The sequence below is a fragment of the Antechinus flavipes genome, chromosome 4 (genome assembly GCF_016432865.1).
Source record: "Antechinus flavipes isolate AdamAnt ecotype Samford, QLD, Australia chromosome 4, AdamAnt_v2, whole genome shotgun sequence".
Classification (NCBI taxonomy): domain Eukaryota; kingdom Metazoa; phylum Chordata; class Mammalia; order Dasyuromorphia; family Dasyuridae; genus Antechinus; species Antechinus flavipes.
The window spans coordinates 247,002,128-247,016,831 of record NC_067401.1 but is presented as its reverse complement, the minus strand read 5'-3'; the positions used below and the strand labels follow the sequence as shown (position 1 = coordinate 247,016,831).

General features: G+C 33.0%; 1 pseudogene; it reads left to right on the top strand.

Annotated features, from left to right (window-relative positions):
- Nucleotides 1-8,142: 8,142 nt before the first annotated feature.
- On the top strand, nt 8,143-9,414 carry LOC127561482 (UV excision repair protein RAD23 homolog B-like; annotated as a pseudogene).
- The last annotated feature ends 5,290 nt before the right edge of the window (nt 9,415-14,704 follow it).

Here is a 14,704-nt window from a genome sequence, read left to right as displayed (position 1 = left end):
GAATAAATTATTCTTACCCATTTATTTCACTGGAGGAGTTTTCTCATTCCCCTAAATCACAATATCAAGTAATGTGATAGCTGGCTACCAGATCAATAAGAAACTCTACCTTGGAGACATTGAGGGTTTATAAATTCTAGCAGCAAGAGGCTTCCAGTGATGAGAATGGCTACTGTACATCTTCCTCAAAAAAGATGGGTTGTTTCAGTATAGGATGAAATATAAACAGAAGAAATCGTGGGGATTATCATAATGCTATTAATAGTCATTAGTTACAATTAATTTCCTTGTATGAGTTTTTGAGGCTCAGTTTTGGAAATTAAGGAGTGAGAGAGGAATGTACTGAAAGAAAGGGAAAAGGAGAAGCAGAATCTTTTAGATTATCTATTTGCCATAAAAAGGAGGCAAGAAAAAACTTTTACAGTGGAGGGGGAGAGAGGAAAGAGAGAGGAAACAAGTGAATCTTACTTTCATCATAATTGTCTAAAATAGAAAAAAATATCTACTCAGTAGGAGTATAGAATTTATCTTACTCTGCAAGAAAAACGGTAGAATGGGATATGAGAAGGTGGTGAGGGTGACAAAAGAGAGGGCATATTAGGGGAGGGAGTAGTCAGTAGCAAAACACTTTTGAGGAAGAACAGAGTGGAAGGAAAGAGAAAATAAATGGGGGAAAATATAATTAGCAATAATAATTTTAAAAGAAATTTGAAGCACGTTTCTCTGATAAGGTCTCATTTCTCAGAGAGGAAACTGAGCAAAATTTAAAAAAAATAAGAGCCATGCCCCACTTGATAAATGATCAATTTTCTTTGACCTAACAACACTACTACTAGGCTTGAATACCAAAAGAGATTCAGAAAAAAAACAAGGCGGGGGTGGGGGGGGAATGATATATATTATTGTACCCCTGACCAGAACACTAACCATTTTCCTTATGATTTTAGTGATTCTTTTGACTTTTATCACCTTAATAAGACATATTAATTTGAAACACTTGAAAAAATAAGTCATATTTTAATATTTTTTATGAGCACAGAGCCTTAGTGTCTAGCACATAATAGGTGCTTAATAAATGTTTGTTGATTGATCTGGACCTTGTGAATTTCTCATAAAATTTAGATCAGAAGAGAATAGGAAATATTTACTCAGCAATCCAACAAAATTGCCTTTCTTTTCTGAGAAAATGAATAATGAGCATAATATATTATTATTGCTTTAATGTTCATGTATTTATTCATATATCTTTTGTATTCATATAGTTTCTGTCATGGAGGAAATTAGACAATTGATTCATATCTAAAATCAACCTGAGATAACTATATTGAATAAAATGTTGGCTATGAAAATCAGGAAATTCTATATCTAAATTCTATCTCTGATTTTGCTAGCTATGTGGTACTGGACAAGTCATTTAAATTCTCTCTGTTTCTTCACTAGTAAAATGGAAATAATAGCAGAGCTGCTAGAGAAAGCACTTTTCAATCCATAAAGGACTATGTCATCATTTAGCTTTTATTATTACACTTGGTATCTTTTCTGGAAGAGATTCTGTTACTAAGATCTTGAGAAAATACTAAACATGAATTATTGTTTTTTATAGATTTCATTATAATCATTCTGGGGCAGAACCAGAGCCAGAGAGATACCTGACATTCTATTAAGGTCAGGAACCCCAAAATAAAAAATCCTGCAGTCCTTTATGGCCTTTTCCCTTGGACTAGGGAGTATATTGGAGAATAATATGAATTGGCTACTTCACTAGATTTTTCTAGGTGGGGGCTATGAGTGAAAAGAATGAGAGAGTCTCCTGCAGTATATTTTGGCCTCTGATGACATTTACCTATTTGACATAAAGGTTATATAAAATTAGTACATGCTAAGATTTTTCTTGCCTCTGTAATCTGCAGGGGTGAAAAAATTAGCTTTATTCTAAAATTCTTCAGACTTAAAAATCTTCCACTATAATATAGTTCCTCAAAAAAAAAAAAAAAACTGATAATGAAATCTTCAGATAATCTCTTAAATTTCATTCAAGGAGAATATTTTAATTTTTTGCTCTACTAAATATTTGATTATAGCTTTTAAATGATAAAATTGATTGATTCAAGCTTTATCTTTTCTCTTAATTTCCATAATGCTATGAAATGATCAAAAAATAGCCCTAAATTCAGCACAAAGGGGATAAATGAGAAGCTTGATTAAATACAAGACATAGAATTGGTTTACAAACAATGAATAATAATACCCACTTAGAATCTTGATTGGTATATCACAATCTTTTAACTAATTTTGATAGTATTATCTATTTTGTATATTGACATAGCCCTGCTGGGAACACTGAAAATATTTAATTTCTTGTTTTTTTCTTTATTTTTTTAAGGACTATTTTGTCATTGCATATATATAAATATTGAAGTTATTTTTGGTAAATTGATTATCAAATATTTTATTCATTTTGTAATTGTTTTGAATGCCTCATTCTCTTCTGTAATATTTTTTCTGTATTTTGTTATTGTTATATAGAAACATCATTTTTATAGATTTACTTTGTATTTTAAGTATTTATATTTTAAGTAGTAATCATACTAAATGATTTACTAAAGCTATTAGTTACTTCTGTTAGTTTAGTTTTTTTTTTTTTTTTTTTTGCTCATTCCTTAGGAATTTCTGAGTAAATAATTATGTCATCATAATAGAAATAATTTTGTCTCCTTTTGTCTTTTTACTTTAATTTCTCTCCTTTGTTTTAGTATTGCTGTTAGAATTTCTAAATTATAGCAGGGAAAGCATATCCTTGCTTCACTCTAATATTTATCAAGAAAGTTCATAGTGCTTCCCCAAAGCATATAATGTTAGCATTTTTAAGTTGTTTTTTTTTTTTTTTGGTCATAATAACATTTAAATCATTTTAATCAACATTCATTAATGATGTTGGTCCATTATTATCTTTCCTTTCCTTATTCTCTCCTAATTAAAGTATCAGAGTTATATTTAATTTAGAAAATAAGTTTGATAGTTATTTTGATACTTTCATGAATCTTCATTTGATTATAAAATCACCTAAAGTAGATTAGGACAATTAATTGAATCTGTTCCTTTGCAAGATAACTTTAGCATCAGTGTAGAAGATGAGTTGGAATAAAAAGATATTGAAAGATGGGAGACAAATTAGGATGTTATTATACTTTAGCCAAAGCAAGGAGGATCTGAACTTGAATGACTATATAAGTAAATTATTAGGAAATATTGCAGAGACAGAACTGACAAGATTTGGCAACTGAATATGCATGGGAATGTAGAAAGACAAAAGAGTCAATTGATTCTTGCCTTATGCACATAGATTGGCAGTGTCCCAAACAGAAACAGGAAAGTTCAGGAAATAGTTTAGGAGAGAATATAGTTACTCTTACTTTGGTTGTTCTTTTGAGATGCTTATAGGAAATCCAAGTAGAAGTTATCTAGCATACCTTGGGGATGTAGGAATGGAGTTTAGAAGAAGGATTAGGATTTAATAGAGAGACTCAGGGGATCATCTCCTTAGAGATGATAATTTAACAAGGGGGATAGGAGAGGTCGCGCTAATAATGGAACAACATATAGCTGTTATGTACCTGTGTTCAATAAGTATCCAAATAATGTCAAGAAATCTAGATGAAAACAGGGAGTATTTACGGAAGTACATTGAAAAATTTTATAGGCTAAGTAAGACCTGGCTATCTTGTGATGGGTATCATTGGGGAAAGTATAAACACTAATGAGGATATTTTCCTATTAAAGTATTGATAAAATTATAACAAAATAAGGATTTAATATGATAGAGCAGAAAGGGTATAGAATTTGGAGTTATAGAACCAGAGTTTTAATCCTGTTTCTGCCACATATTAACTTGTGACTTTGAGTAGGCTAGGTAAGCTCTTTGGAAATGTCTCCTCATGTTGAAAACAGGAAGGGGAATGAAATAGTGGTCTAGAATTTTAAATTCCTTTCCAACTCTAGACTAATGATCCTATGAATACTTTTGCTTAACCTGATATATTATTTGGTAGTAGTTAATCTGATTAATGCTTATAAATGTAAACTTTGATAGTAGCTAATTTCAACACAAGTATCTACACTGACTATGCAGTGATTTCAGATAGACATTAAGATAGCCAAAATCATTAACAAAGCTATGGTCTAATTGACTATATTTCATTTGAGCATATCAAAGTATTTCTTCATTATGAGATGTAACAGAATGAAATATGAATGAAAAAACACTATCATTGAAGTCTGTTATGGAAAGATCCTGATCATGTGAACCATTATGTTAATGAACAATTTTAAAATAATTAGAATTTTCAACCTTAAATCTACATTGAACACAATTTGATCTTTCTTTAATGATTCATAATATTAAGAGAATTCAGGAGAATAATTACTTTAAAAATTATAATCAATGTAATAATTATAATGAACATAGAAATAAAGAATTTTCCACAAAACCTGTCATTTAACAAAATAGAATCAAATTAATTAACAAAAATAAATAAATTTTTTAAAGTGCAGGTAAAGTATAGCTAGAACATCTATGAGTCACTCAATCACTAATTTAGAAATCCTTAAAAAAATAAAAGAAAGAGGAAGAAAAAGAGAAAGAAAGAAATTGAGGGTCTTCTGGTTTAAATTTTTCTTGACCTAGCCACGCTGAATCTTTGCAATCTCCTTTTCCTTCTAGATATTTGGTAAGAAATGGAAATATATTTTTAAAATATATGCATTTATTTCTCTTTCTCTTAGTCTTGCTTCCTATCCCTTCATGTGACTTTCCATATCAGCTTTTATATTTCAGAAATATCATTTTAAATGCATTATGCCATCCTATTATGCTATGATAATTAAAGAGATTTAAGAAGATTTTGCTTCAATTTCTAACTCTAAAACTAACTTCATAATTCTGGGAAAGTCACTTAAGCTCTATTAATCTCAGACAAATGCCTGGATGATAAGCATTGTCAACTTTTCTCTAATTTTTCTATTTTCCTGTAGCCCTACCAAATTTGAATATTGCAATGAACATTCTTAGCATAAATGATGCTATAAATGTGAAAAGCTAAGAGATTTAGTTGAAGTTCTCCTGATGTTACCTTAAGCATTATATTTTGTTTGCTTGCTTCTGTATTAAATCTCCAGTATCAGCTTGCTTTCTCTGACATTTGCTGCTTTCTCATAAAATTCAGTGAATAGAAGTAACAATTCTAGTTTGTTAAAATTTCTGGTTGTTTGAATTAAAGAGAGACAGGAGATGGCAAATTTTGATTGGTGACCTTGGAATATTGACTCTAAATATTTTGTAAAGACTTAACAATTTGTCCTTTTAGATAACAGCCAATCCAAAACTTTACTGATTTCTGTTTCCTTGATATAGCAGGAAATTCAGATGATTTGTCTAAGAATGTTTGCAAAGCTGTTCTTATTAATTCTACCAAAGCCCAGGGGATTTGTATAATAGCTGAGTAGCCGCATGATGGCGGCCATGAATCACACAATATATGAGACCTCTTTCACACTGGCCATCTCCTATTATGAGCTCTATAATGAGCTATGTGAATTCCTTTGTTATACAGAGATGTGCCTACAAGGAACACTGCTTTCAAAAAGTGAGTCATTTCTTAGAATTGAAACATTCTTATATTATGTAGAAATTTGTGTAGTACTTGAAGGAGGTTTAACTGAAAATTAGCACATTAAAGGAAATATTCATTTTAAGAAATTTCTACATCAATAAATAAAGGATCTATAATTTATTCCCTATGAAAACTCTAACAAATGAAGTTATAACCTACTTATAATTTAGAGGCTGAAAGAAATTGAATGAGTTCTTTATGTCACACAGCTTATAAATATAAAAGGTAGGATTTAAATCTAGACTTTTTTCATTCCAAGAGTAGTAACTTATTCACCATATAACAGTTCCCTTCTATTTTAATTTACTTTTTGGTCCAGATCAGTCTGATAAAACTCTCTATTGATATACTTGGTAACCTCTAGAGAGCTGCCTGGGGCACTACAAGTTTAAGTAAATGGCCCCCAGTTATTGAGAAGAATGTGTCACAGTTAGGACTAGAATTTTAACTGCTCAGTCAACTTTCCATCTACCATACTTGCTGTCTCAAAAAGACTTTATACATACACAAAATTATTTTTTAAGTAATTATTTTTATAAGAAGTCTTTTTTCTCTCTTCCACCACTTTCCCTACCTTAAGGGGGAAAAAAAGGATTCTTTTAACAGATATGCTTACTCAAGAAAAATAAATATCTATATTGGCCATGGCAAATAAATAAATAAAAATTCATATTCTGACCATTTAGTCTACTCATCTCTGTTAGTGGGTGAGTTTTACTGTGGTTCAGTCATTTCAGATTCTTTGAGATTCCAGTATGGGTTTTTCCTGGCAAGAATGCTAGAGTAGAGTGCCATTCCCTTCTCATTTTACAGATGAGCAATGACATAAACAGGGTAAAGTGACTGCTCAAGGTCAAGTATCTGAGGCCAAATTTTAGCTCATGAAGATGACTGTTCTTGAAACCAAGCCCAAAGCTCTAATACCTGAGTCTCCTAGTTGCTCTCTAGCAGTGAATAGTATTTGTCATAGACTCTCTGCAATTATTTCATTGAACAGAGTTTTAAACTCTTTCAAATTTGTTTCTTTTGATAATGTTTCTTTTATAGTCTAATTTCTTTCTCCTGGTTTTATTAATTTCATTTTACTTAATTTATACAAATTGTCTTAAGTTTCTCTGAAACAGTCCATTGCTTCATTTCTTATCACTGTAGAATTCCATGGCATTCATAATCAACAATTTGTTCAAATAATTTTCCAGTTGATGGGCTACTCTTTTCTACCACAGAAAGAGTATTTATAAATATTTTCATACTTATAGGATCTTTACCCTTTTAAAGAAAATCTCTTTGGGGTCTACTCCTAGTACTGATATCACTGTGTCAAACTATACATCCCTTTGCATAGTTTAGTAAATGTCTGAGATTGCTTTCCAGAATTCACAACTCCAAAGGCAGTGAATCAGAGAGCTTATTTTTCCTATCATCCCTCCAAAATTTAAAATTTTCTATAGTTTTTATCAACTTAAACAATCTGATAGGTGTGAGGTAGAACCTTACAATTGTGTAAATTTGTTGTTGAAATTGTTGTTGTTCAATCATTCAGTAATGATTTTCCATTTTTTTTCTCCATTGAATTAACACAAAGGTTAAATGACTTGCCTAGAATCAAATAGATATTAAGTATGTGAAGCCAGATTTTAAAACAGGTCTGCCTGACTCCAAACCCAATACTCTATGAACCGAACTATTTTTACAGATGTGGACCATTTTCTCATATGGCTCTAGAGAAGTTTGATTTCATCCCTTAGGAATCATCTTTCATATCTTTTGATTACATCTGGGAAAATATAAAAAAAATTCTTGAGTGTTTTTAATTTTTTTTGTACTGTCTAAACACCATGAAAACATAGAGGATAAAATGTTCTATGGAACTTTGTAAACCTAGACATAAATTTCTTAAATGGAAACTGTTGTTTTTGTTGTTATTCAGTCTTTTCAACTCTTTGTGACTCCATTTGAGATTTTCTTGGCAAAGATACTGGAGTGGTTGCCCATCTCCTTCTCCAGTTTGTCTTACAAATGAGTGAGTGAGGCAAACATAATTAAATATGTTATCCAGAATCACACAGCCAGTAAGTGTCTAAGATTGCGATTTGAACTCCGGTCTTTTGATTCCAGATCCAATGCTCTGCCTACTGTGATGCCCAGGTAAATTACTTAATTGTAATAGTGATAAAAAAACAAGAAAGAAAAATAATCAGGAGTCATGATGGTGGTGGCAAGGCCCTAATGAACTGGCAGATTCACTCACTGCCTCCCAGACCTGCTGCAACTTCTGAGGATGGACTTCCCACTGGGGACTCCTTGGGGAGAAAACGATGGCAGCTGATCACACCGGAGGAAAGCAACAACAACGGGAGTGGCAGAGACCCAGGCCAGGGGAAGAGGCCCCTCTCTGGGGAAATATCACTAACCCCACCAGCCATCGCGACCTCCCTCCCATGGGGCACAAGAGGACTGACCTATAGCAACCATGGCATCTGGGAGCAGTGGCAACAACAGACATCACTTTGAAGATCCTCCAGCAACAGACCTTCAAGATCAACATAGACCCTGAGGAGACAATTAGAGCACTGAAAAAGAAGATTGAATCTGAAAAGGGAAAGGATGCCTTTCCAATAGCAGGCCAAAAATTAATTTATGCTGGCAAAATCCTCAAAGATAATACTGCTCTCAAACAGTATAAAATGGATGAGAACTTTGTGATGATTATGATGACAAAACCCAAAGCAGCAGCTAAGTCAACATCATCACTAACTACAATTCAACAATCAAATCCTGCTACAACTGCTGCATTAGTTCATCTTCAGCAGCATCTGTGCTTCAAGTCCCAGTTCCTTCCCCTGCCTTGGCTCCCACACCTACACCTATATCTGACACTTCAATACCAGCTGCAGCAGATTGTGGGAGTACCAGTAGGAAGAGAAACAGTAAAAGTTTCTGTTGGTATTAGTCCAGCACTCACAAGTATGCTTTTTTTTTTTTTTTTGAGGCTTTTATTTATTTTTTTTTAATTCACAAATAATCTTGTCACAGTCCAATCCTATGAAAACATGTTGACTGAGTCACCACAGTTAATAGGCTATGAGCGAGAGCAAGTAATTGCAGCACTGAGAGCCAATTTCAACAACCCTGATAGAGCAGTGGAATATCTTTTAATGGATATCCCAGGAGATAGACAAAGTCAGACTGTAGTGGATCCCCCCCATCCCAACAAGCTGCCAGCACAAGGGCTGCTCAGTCTTCAGCAGTGGCAGTGGCTGTAGTCACAACAACAGCAACAACTACTACTTATTACTACTTTTGGAGGACATCCACTTGAATTTTTATGGAACCAGCTCTAGCAGATAAGACAGACTCGACAGAATCCTTCTCTTCTGCCAGCTTTGTTACAGAAAATAGGATGAGAAAATCCACTGTTACTGCAGCAAATCAGCTAACATGAAGAATATTTCATTCAAATGCTAGATGAACCAGTTTGGGTGGCAGTGGAGAATAGCTAGAGCTGGAAGTTGTCACATGAAATACATTCAAGTAATACCTCAGGAAATAAGGAGCTATAGAAAAGTTAAAGGCATTAGGATTCCCTGAAGGACTTATAATACAGACTTATTTTGCTTGTGAGAAGAATGAAAATTTGGCTGCCAATTTTTTCCTACAGTAGAACTTTGATGAAGATTTTTTTTTTTTAAACTCATACTTCACATCAGTGCATTACACTACTTTTGTTCACTGGATTGTCTGATTTGGGCTCATATCCATAATACTTGAGACAAGGTAGTAAATGGTTGAGAATGACCTAGGAAGGGATGTAGGAAATAGGGCAGGAATAAATACAGTGCATGTCTGCTTTAAATTAACAAATGCAGAAAATCCACACATTATGAAATACTATATAATCAGAAACCAGCTTTTGCAGGTATTTAATTCTTTCTTATAAAACTACAAATTTTTTTTCTAGATTTTCACTCTTATTAGTGTACTAGATCCAGGAATTTCACATAATGCCCTGTTTCTTGTTTCTTTTGACTTAACATTCATTTAGAGAGTTTGCTACCTAGAATCTACAATCTCTATTTCATGGCAACACTGGATAATGGCTTGGTGAAATTCAAAAGATTTTTGGAGCAACTGTAAACATAGATGCCAAAGTATAAGTAGTTATTTTTGCTGCTTCAGATATGTATGAAATTAGTGTAAGAAAGCCATTTTTTTCATATTATTTGCTGGAGGGCAGGGGAAAATCCTTTCTGATGAAAATCACTACTGCCATTTTTAAATTCCTTGATCATTGAATGTGAGATCCCTTTTAATATGATTTAAGAAGTTGTACACATACAGACAAAGTTATTTTCCTGTTGACGATTTTTTTCCCCTTTGGTGAAAAAATAGTAAAAACTTAATTACTGTTTACTTAAATGTTATGTTGCAGTAAAAGTTTTAAAATAACCATTGCATGTTTGCTTTTAATGTATTCCATCGTGATCTGAGCACTTTTAAGACCAATGGAGAAATGTAGCATTCCCTCTCCCTTCTCTCTCCTCTCCCCGAGTTCCAATTGCTACCTTTTTTGGTACTGATTAAAAAGCCGATCCATAAAATTGAAGGAAATATTCAAAACTAGTTTCCAGATGCTTTTATACGTTTCCCCCTTTCTCAAACAGGAGCATGTGCCCAACTCAAGACAATGTATTGCTTTCTTTAAAAAAAAAAGAAAAAGGAAAAAATGCATAGAATTGTCTCCAGCAACTTTCTTCTATTAGAACAAAAAGGATAAAGCCTTTTGGAAAGGTTGGGAAATGAAAACTGGTAAGATATAAAACTTTGGAAGACAGACAAACAACCAAGGTAACTCATGACATATTAAAAGGAAAATTTTAATAACAGTGTTAGCTTTATTTTGTTTTGTTTTATTCTTTTTATATCCCTTTGTAAATCTTGGTAATTGATCCTAAGAAGGGGTAGGCATCTGTATCCTTGTTTCTCAAGAATACTTTGGCCTAACATAAACTTAACTATTTAAAGAACCAACTTTGAATTTTTTTTGACTCTATGATGCTGAGTAGGAAAATGAAGTTTGAACAGATTTTTCCTGAGGTAATCTCTTGCAATATCCTTAGCATAGCTTGATGATGATGATGTATTTTTGAGCTTCTGTGTCATGTACTAGTTATCTTCTGTTTCCCATTAAAATAAACAAAGCAATGATTTCTCCCCTCCCCCCCCAAAAAAGAAAAGATAATCAATGAAATACCAAAAATACAGAAAAAAAAATTTCAGAAGGGGAAACAAACAGGAATATTGTTACTGCTATATTAAATTTAATGTATCTTTTTAAATAAATTATATCTAACAAGTCAGAGGATTATTTCATATACAATTCTCTTTTTATATATTCAAATGTCTGGTTTTGTAGATACTTATTAAGGGCATAATAAAACAAAAAAGCTTATTAGGAACTTCAAAGACTAAGTTTTTCCATAGAATGATACAATTCTTCTCTAAAACTAATGTCAGGATCATCAAGATGCTCCCCCATCCCTCCAACAAACAGTAGAGAGGAACAGTGTCACTGATACAAAAAAATTTAAAAATACTGTTTCTAAACCTTATGTTTCCCCAGGCTATTATTCCAAACTCCTGATAATTGGGATTTTCATTTCACTATTCCAAGGACAAAAATGTTTTTGTTTGTGATTGATTCAATAACTAAGGATCTAGTCAGCTATCTTTCAGTCTGTCTAATGTTCAGGGGCATATTTTATTTTCTGAGCTTCAAACTAATTTACTAAATAATTTGCTCCATAAGCACTTGTATAGTTTAAAGTCTTGAAAATACACTGTGGGGTCATTTGCCTGAATATTTAATAACATTAATGTCAATGATCTTCGCACAGGGATTATTGTTATATTCACACACACACAAACACACCCACCTACACACACACACACACACACTCCAAAACACATTCTTTGACAAGTTTTCCATCTGACTTTCAAAGATTCTATGTCTGAATTAGTTCCTAGTGTCTTAATGGTGGATAATGCTCTCAAATTATCTCATAAACTTGAATATTTCAAGAATTCCAAAGAAAAAAGCAAGTCTATCTCAACTTTCTTGACCTAATAGTAATATAATCCCTGAAAGGTAATCTCTAACCACAAATTGCTATTACCCATTTCTGTCTATTATTTTTTTTTTCCTGGCACAGTGAAAACCCATCATTGTGAAATTGCTGAATGACTATTACATGCCCTCTTTATGGTAATTTCCAAGTATACATGGTGCATTTCAAATGAGAACAGATAGTAACATGTAACCATTTTTCTACTATTTTGACAGCTTGAAGCTGTCAAATTATTTTGAAATAATTCTGTCCATTTTTAATTTGAAAAAACTTTTTCTAGTTGTGAGATGAATCTTAGACAAATAAAAGAAGGTTAACATTATATAAAACAGACCCTACATACAATAGTTCAAAAGATCCTTGACTGAATTAGTGCTTATATCCACTCTTCCCAAACCCAATGTCTTTCATGCTTCTCTCCCCCTGAAATGGTCCTCATTGGTATGTGGCTAAGCTGATGATCAGACTTCTAAAATGAGCCTCTCTAAAATTAGTTAGATTTGTAACTTCTATCTCAATGCCCATTGGTATGGGCCTCTCTCCTTACTGGTAGAGATAAATCCCCTGCCCTGGCTGTGTATTTGGGTAGGAATAGAATTGGTGAGAAGTGAGAGAGATTCAGTCTTCACCAGTTCCTCTTTTGGAGATTCTTCAAGAAACAGTTCCCCTTGAAAACACTCCAAAAAAAGAGTATTCTACAAGTGCAGCACCAAATTGGTTTCTTGATTCAACTGAGAAGAGGAAAAAAGGTAAGCATAATTAAGGTTGATTAAGGAAAAGAAATTGGGAAGACATGAAAAGAGTACAGAATCATCATCATTTCCCTATTCTCAGCTTGATACTCTAGCAGGGGTCCTCAAACTACAGCCCCTGGGCCAGATTGGGCAGCTGAGGACGATTATCCCCTTCACCCAGGGCTATGAAGTTTCCATATTTAAAGGCCCACAAAACAAAGTTTTTGTTTTAACTATAGTCTGGCCTTCCAACAGTCTGAGGGACAGTGAAATGCCCCCCTATTTAAAAAGCTTGAGGACGCCTGCAAAATTGTTTCTCCTTGGATGGGATCAAGGACATTTACTCTTGGGTGAGCTAACCCTCTTCAAATAGGAGAGCTCCATAATTCTATAGTACATATTCTCTTATGTATACCTTCTCAGATTTTCTGTTTTGCTGTAATTTACATAAATATGTTTCTTTCCTTGTTCCTATGTACATTTACTATAGAATTGGCATTAGGTGGAAAAGGGGTAAAATCTTACATATAGTACTTGGGGTCATCCTCATCCCACAAAAATAACAAAGAAATTAAAAATAAGATAATATATCTTAATAAGATATAAAGCAATTATATTCTCTGGACAAATAATATTTAAGGAAGCAGACCAATACACTTCTAGCCTGGACTGCTATCTAATTCTTAATTAGAGTGGCCTACTATTCCAAACTTTTGGCAAGAAAAAAGCCTTTTGTAGAGGATGGAGGGAAGATATATTGATCATGCTTCCTTTTGAACCATGAGTGGTGACTACTTCCTCCATTTCCTTATAAATAAACAAGCAAACAAATAAATGGATAGATAAATATATGCCTGAATGAATCAATCAATCTGAGATTTTTTTGGACTATGTGAAATTGAATGGGTACCACCTCAGTCTAAATTGAGATCTCTTGAAGACCTTAGCTTAAAAAGGCTAAGGTCACATACCAAAATAAGGTCAAAATGAGTAAATGATATGGGCATAAAGGATGATAACATAAGCAAATTAGGAAAACACAGGATAATTTGCCCATCGGATCTTTGGAGAAGGGAAGAATTTACGAAGCACTAGAGAACATTATGAAATGCAGAATGGACAACTTTGATTGGTTTAAATTAAAAAGTTTTTTCACAAACAAAATCAACAGAAACAAGATTAAAAGGGAAGTACAAAGCTGAAAAAAAATGTATAGCCAGTGTTTCTGATAAAGTCTCATTTCTAAAACATAAAGAATTGTGTTAAATTTATAAGAATACAAGTCGCTCCCCATTTGATAAACGGTCAAAGAATACGAATAGCCAGTTTTCAGACTATTAAATTAAAGAAATCTATAGTCATAAGAACCACTATTGATCAGAGAAATGCAAATTAAAACAACTGAGGTACCACTTCACACCTCTCAGATTGGCTAATATGACAGGAAAAGATAATGATAAACATTGGAGGGGATGCGAGGAAAACTGGGACACTAATGGCTTGTTAGTGTTGTTGTGAAGTGATCCAAACATCTTGAATAGCAATTTGGAACCATTCCCAAAGGGCTATCAAACTGTGAATACCCTTTGACACAGCAGTGCTATTACTTGATCTGTATCCCAAGGAAATCATAAAGGAGAGAACAGGATCCACATGTGTAAAAATGTTTTTAGCAGCTCTTTTTGGGGTAGCAAAGAATTGGAAAATGAGTAAATGCTCATCCATTGGGGAAAGAATGACTGAATAAATCATGGTATATGAAGGTAATGGAATATTATTCTATAAAAAATGATGAACAAGCTGATTTCAGAAAGGTCTGGAAAGATTCATATGAACAGATACTGAATAAAACAAACAGAACCAGAAATACATTGTACACAGTAACAGTAAGAACAGTAAGAAACTATGAAAGACTTGGTTTTTCTCAGGGGTTCAGTGATCCAAGGCAATCACAATAAATTTAGGACAGAAAATGCCATCTTCATCCAAGAAAAAAAAAAAAAAAAACAATGGAGATTGTATGTAAATCAACACTATGTGTTGTTTTATGTTCACTTATTTTGTTTGTTTTTTCTCTCTCAAGGTTTTTCCTTGTGTTCTGATTTTTCTCTCCCAATATGATTCATAAAACAGTGTGTATTACAATAAATAAATAAATTAAATTAAATTAAAC